This window comes from Fundulus heteroclitus, chromosome 20 (genome assembly GCF_011125445.2).
Source record: "Fundulus heteroclitus isolate FHET01 chromosome 20, MU-UCD_Fhet_4.1, whole genome shotgun sequence".
In the NCBI taxonomy this organism is placed as follows: Eukaryota; Metazoa; Chordata; class Actinopteri; order Cyprinodontiformes; family Fundulidae; genus Fundulus; species Fundulus heteroclitus.
Genome location: NC_046380.1, coordinates 11,438,750 through 11,445,225, shown reverse-complemented (window position 1 = coordinate 11,445,225; position 6,476 = coordinate 11,438,750).

The following is a 6,476-nucleotide window of genomic DNA, read 5'->3' as shown; positions in this document are numbered from 1 at the left end:
CTCGACCGACTGGGGGTTAGAGAAGACAGAGCAGAGACACAAGAGAGACAAAAAAGCACAGAAGCAAACATTGATCCAGGAATCTGTTCTACATTAAATGGTAATAGCAGATGATCTGTCTTCCTTGGATGATGTCAAAGCTAACAGAACGCCAGACTAGGTGCACCAACTATGAAAAAAAAAATGGTCCTCATGCATTATTCCATCATATAATTATCTCAAAAAATTATAATTACTTTACCATTCTGCTTTTCTAATTAAAAATATCTTAACATCGAAATAAATGTATTGTAAATTGCAATTCTGAAGAACAGAGAAAATTTTATTTAGAATGTTCTTTAACTATCCTAATTATTCTATTTGTAGCTTTGGAATGGTTGGACAAAATTATATTAGATCAGAAGTCCCCAAGAATATACTTAGCTTTTTTCTTATTATTCATAGAAACAATTGAGTCTTTCTGTGTATTTTTTAATTTATGAAATAAGCCTTGTCAAGGATTTATTTAGCTTATTCTTCATTTATCCTATGTCTGTAATGTTTTTCTATTCACGTACAGCACTTTGAATCGTCTTGTTTCTGAAAGGTGCTGTATAAATAAACTTTCCTTGCCTAATTTTCTTTAACAAAGCTGTTTCAACTGAACAGCGAGAAAGGACATTGAAAAACAAGTTTTCATTAAATCTTCTGTAGAAAAAGTAATGTCATGCACAGTAGTTTTTGAGTTTCAAGAACACAACATTTTACAGACCTTGTTTTATTACATTTTCAAAAAAACACTCTTTGTTAGTTTGGGGAATTGCTTTAGAGCTGAAAAGGGTAAAATTCAGTGGCAGCTATTTCAGTTTAAATTTTCAAACATGAAAAATGTGCAACCAACTGAAGTGGCTCAGGCAGAGTATAATCTTAAAACAAAAGTCTAGACTGCTTCATTTGCTTTTCTTACATAACAGCTTTTCAAATACAATTCTTATTCCAACTTCATTTATCTCAATCAGAATTCCATTTATAATGGAGCGCTGTTTACTGTAGGAAACTACTTTTTTTCTGCAATATGATTTGTATCTAAAAGAATGCGTTGCTGAGCTCTTTAGTAAGACCAATGATGAGCATAATTATATTCAATATAATTAACTGTCTTCACTCTTTTTATTGCTGTCCTTATCTCACTGCTGCTTTTATGAAGAAAGTGATTGGTGTTGTCTTCACATGATCCCATAGACCTTATGTCTGTTTTAATCCAAGTGCTGTTTTCTGGTTCTTATGCTTCAAGTTAGTCTTTGGTCTCCCTCTAATCACATACAGTATGCCATTCATTTATTTAATTAATCTTTATGTGAAGCATTCCATTCATCGCTTTTAACCATTTTGTTTGCTGTTATCCCTCTCTGGATTGTCTGCCACACTCCTATAGTTTCAGTTGACTTCTGAGGTTGTTCCTCTGAGTTTCATTTCTTTCTCTTTTGCTATTAGTCTAGCAGCTTCCCTACATTTGGGGCCTTACAAACAACCAAATATGACACTAATGGTTTGAAGGGATTGTGTGTTTTTTTTTAAAAAAAAAAAACATTTAGATGTCTGCCTTTTACTTTTTTCTTTATAGTCCTGCTGGGATCAGCTGTCTCTTCTTAGTTCAGACTCAGAATCAGCTTCACTGGCCAAGTTTGTGTGCGCAAATTTTAACTTTGGTTTCAAGTGCTTGCAGTGTATAAACATCAAGCATAAACAAGTGAACTTAAGGTGGAAGAAAATAAATTATAAAAAGACAAATATGTACATATATATTAATGCACGCTATTTTTTTTTTCTGGGGGAAGTTCAGCAGGGCACTATTACCTTGTTGACTTTCTCGATTGCTTTTGTTCTGGCTTTGAATTAGGGTGTCCACCTGCCATCAAACGCTTCTTATTCCAATCTTATCCCTTTGTCTACATACCCTGTGGTGCAGACAACCCTGTTAAGAGGTTGCCACCAATGTAGGCCATGTTTTTCACATGAATCCACTTCTGAATGACATAATATACACGATTCCTGGCATCCAGTTTGTGCTGCTTTCAAATTCTTTGGTTCATGTCATTTTGCCACTGTAGATTGCACTAAGTGACTAATGCCTGAACCTGTATTAGTCATTCACTCGTAGTAGGCCTTTTTTATTCATTGTTGTGGTATAACTTTACAACTGCAAGGACATAACCACAGAACAGGCTTCCCTTAGAGGAAAAAGAAAGCCAAGCAACACATTTTTAGAATCCTGTTGCTGTCAGCTATTTAGTTGTACGTCCGTTGGTCCAGAATTTTGCACCTTCAAGTGCATCATAAAGAGAAAACAATACATTTATAAGTTGCACCAGACTATGAATCACAATTATTTTGAAATTAATTTCACAACATCCAAGACTAAAAACTAACATCTAATCTGGTAAGGCAATTTATTCAATTACACAGCTGCATCCACAACTGGCAGAATGATATGAAACAAACCAGGGAGGTTGATTTGGGTAATTTGGCATAACAAGCCTCCAACCTGGCAAGTTCTCCTCAGCGCATTTCAGCATAACGGGTTGAAAGTGGTAAGAATTACTCTGAAATTAGACTGAGTGTAGCGGTGCTATGTGCTAAGATAACAACACGGATGTTTCAGAGCAACATAAAGCTTGCGTGCATTGGTGACGTTGTAAACCGTCCGGACAACAGACCTGTAAATTAGCGCCAGCTGTTATTAGCTTCATGGACAGCCCGATAATGGGGTTCTGTCTCGGTCTGGGCCCTTCAAGCTGCACCACACAATGCTCCCCTGCATGAATGCATACTGACACAGTGAAACAACATACAGACATATGTTCAGTCTTTGTTGTTTATAAATTAATGTTTCTATAAATGTTTAAGTGGAGCAGCATAAAGTTTTCACAAGCCCTGAGCACCCTCTTGTGGATATAGATGGTAATGTTTGCTCCTTGGTTCAAGGTGGTCAGTATGATTTACCATTTAGTATTGATATGTAAGTCGCACCTGACCATAAGTTGCAGGACCGGCCAAACTATAAAAAAGTGTGACTTATATTAAGATAATGACAATTCTAATCTACAGACTGGAACTACGAGGAGGGTTGATTTATATCTAGCGAATTGCATGTTCAAGATATTAGAATTTGAACAGATTAAAACCTAAGATTTACAACTTGGACCCGCCAGGACCTCACAACAGCTGGGTTTTGGACCAACAGTCACTCTGAGACTGCCCTTTTAATGGATGTCTTGGTAGTTCCATCATTTGGATTCAGTACCAGGTCAGATTCAGAAAGAAACATTCTCAAAGAAGATTTACCAAGTGACTAGTAAAATGTAATCCCAGGCACCTCTACGCTACACATAACCTTACTGTCCCTTACTGTGGTAAATGAATGTTCAAATCCCCCACTATAATAACCTTGTTAGTATTTAACACTAAATCTGATAAGAAGTCCGAGAACTGATCCAAGAACTGAGAGTAAGGGTCTGGTGGACGATACAAAACAACAAACAAAAGTGACTTTTAGTGCTTTACAATTTGGATGAGGGAATCGAAGGGTTAAATGTTCAAAATAATGTAGCTATTAATTGGCCTTGGACTAATTAATAACTCTGACTGAAAGTTGATTTCTACTTCTCCTCACCTTGTGTTTCTGGGAATGTGAAAATTTAAATAATCAGACAGAGTTGAGTCATTTATGCTGACGTAATCCTCCGGCAACCAAGCTTCTGTAAAACAAAATAAATCAATCTGATTACCATAAGTCATTAACTAAGAAGGTTTTTGGAGAGATCCTATGTTCAATAAACCATATTTCATTGATGTCATTTTTCCTTCAGTTGGAGTTATATTTTTTTTCGAGAACTTCATGATTTGCTCCTTTTAGATCAGTTTTTAGTCTATTTGATTTTGGCCTTGGGAAGGACACTGTCTCAATGGAGTAATGGGTAGGTAACAGTACAGAAGCTACAGAGAGTTGTTTTAAACAATGGATCTGCTTCCTGGTCTGGAACCTGGCTTGTCAGCATTTTGGAGAATGAATAAAATGCAGGATGGGTGCCATCTCTCTGTATTCGATCTGGTTTCCCCAAAAAAAGTTTGCCAATTAATCCAAGGATGATAATCAGTTATTAAACATGTACAAAAATTCACACCTGCAATGTTTACTATGTTTTATCATGATTTTGAATATTTAATTCTTCAAGAAACTGAAAAAACATTAAAAACATGCTATATGCAACATGCTGTACAATAGTTCTACAAGCTCAGATAAGCATTACACATGCATGAATTAACCCCCTCCCTATCTCTTATGCTGCATAGATGTTGAAAGCAGATTTGTAGCTGTCATGCATTTAAGCTGAAAATCTGCTCAAATCTACCATGCTAAACTCAAATTGTTTTATGTTAGGAAGATTTTATTCATGTTAAACTAATTTTAGGGGCTATTTCATTAATATACTATGAAACAATTATGTCTTTAAGTTTGATAAAGAGAATCATCACATAAAATAAGTCCAAGTTTGCTGGTGGTACAGATATCCAGCTATGTCACTTGCTTTCAAATGCAAGGCAAGTTTATTTGTGTAGCACATTTCCATAACAAGACAATTCTAAGTGCGGTACATGATGAGAACACAGAGAAGGAAACATTGCAGAGCAAAGTACATTGCAGTGGAATAGTAGCAGTAGGTCAAGATCCGTTGGACTATAAACATAAACATTAATATTCAAAGGCAACGCTAAACAAATAGGATGTTAATCTTGATTTAAATTAACTCAGGGTTTCAGCACTTTTACAGTCCTCTGGAAGTTTGTTCCAGATAAGTGGAGCATAAGAACTAAATGCTACCTCTCCATGTTTAGTTCTGGTTCTAGGTATGCAGAGTAGGCTGGAGCCAGAAGACCTTAGTGACCTGGAGGGTTGAGGCACTGATAACAAGTCTGTGATGGATTAAGGTGCTAAGCCATTCAGTGATTTATAAAGTCTATTCTCTGAGTTACAGGGAGCCAGTGTAAGGACTTTAGAACTGGGGTGATGTGCTCTACTTTCTTAGTCTTAGTGAGGATGCGGGCAGCAGCGTTCTGGATCAGCTGCAGCTGTCTGATCGACTTTTTTAGCAGACCTGTGAAAACACTGTTGCAGTAATCAATTCTACTAAAGATAAACACATGGATTAGTTTTTTTTTTTTTTTTTTTTTTTTTTTTAATCCTGTTAAGACATTAACTGGACAGACAAACATCCTGTAAATGTTCCGGTCTGAGTCCATCACTACACCCATATTTCAGACCGGATCAGTGGTTACTAGCTGAAGTAGCTGAGCTGTGGGCTAACTCTTGAGGGCTCCTCCATTGGTCCAATAATTATTACTTATGTTTTTATTCAACTGTAGAGAATTTTGCCACATCCATGCATTGATTTCATCTATGCCTTTACTCAGCACTTGAATGGGTTCATATAGTCACCTGGTGACATGGTGATGTAATGAGGAGGGATTGCTGTCAAGCAAGGAGTCATTGGAATTGGTTGGGATTCCTCAATAGTTGTTAATTAATGCTTTTGTAGTAGGTTGTGCTGTGTGTTACACATAAAATCAGACTGTGTCTCAAAATCTATGGTTTTGATTTATTACGTAATTCTATATAATTGGAAATTCATCCGACTTGCCTTTCTTGTAATGTGCATTATGATTATACTTGCAGTGCAATATAAATAAACTGACTTGAAATGATCTGCATTTAAATCATTATACCCCATTAAATTCCTAAATGGGTAAAATAGTTCCTTGTAACAGACGCATATTTATAATCATCATTAATTTTGTCTATTAGACTAGTGCTGGTTTTGTGTCAGACAAAGACTAAGTTTGGCTAATGATAGTTATAATGTCTTTTTATGAAATATATATATATATATATATATATATATATATATATATATATATATATATATATATATATATATATATATATATAGTAGATTTGATGTTTTAAAGTTATACCTTTCAATCTAAACTTTGTTGGATACCTTCAAGTAATGTTGAGTTTCAGTAACTGAAACATGAAAGCATCTCCCAGGCAGCACTGGATGTCCCTGCTGCAGTAATTCAGGGACGAATTACTCTGACAAAAATCTATTTACTGTATCGTTGTTTATAATCCATGTTTTACAGATAAACCCACCATAATTGGTAAAACTTCCTTCAGCCTACTTTGTTGTTATTTTCCCCTGAAAGCCTAGGGGAAATCATTTGTGTCAACATGAGGAATGAACAGAGTGTTTTTTTAACAGCTGTGTGCACAAATTGATTTTACAGTCTGTAGCAATGACTCTCAGCTATAGGTGTTCATAGCAGAAAACGTGTAACCTGCTTGAAGGTCACGTGACCTTGTCAACGGCGAAACAGCATCAGTCTCGATTTACCTTTTTTGTGTGTTCTCAGGTTGTCTCGCAGGTTACCATTAT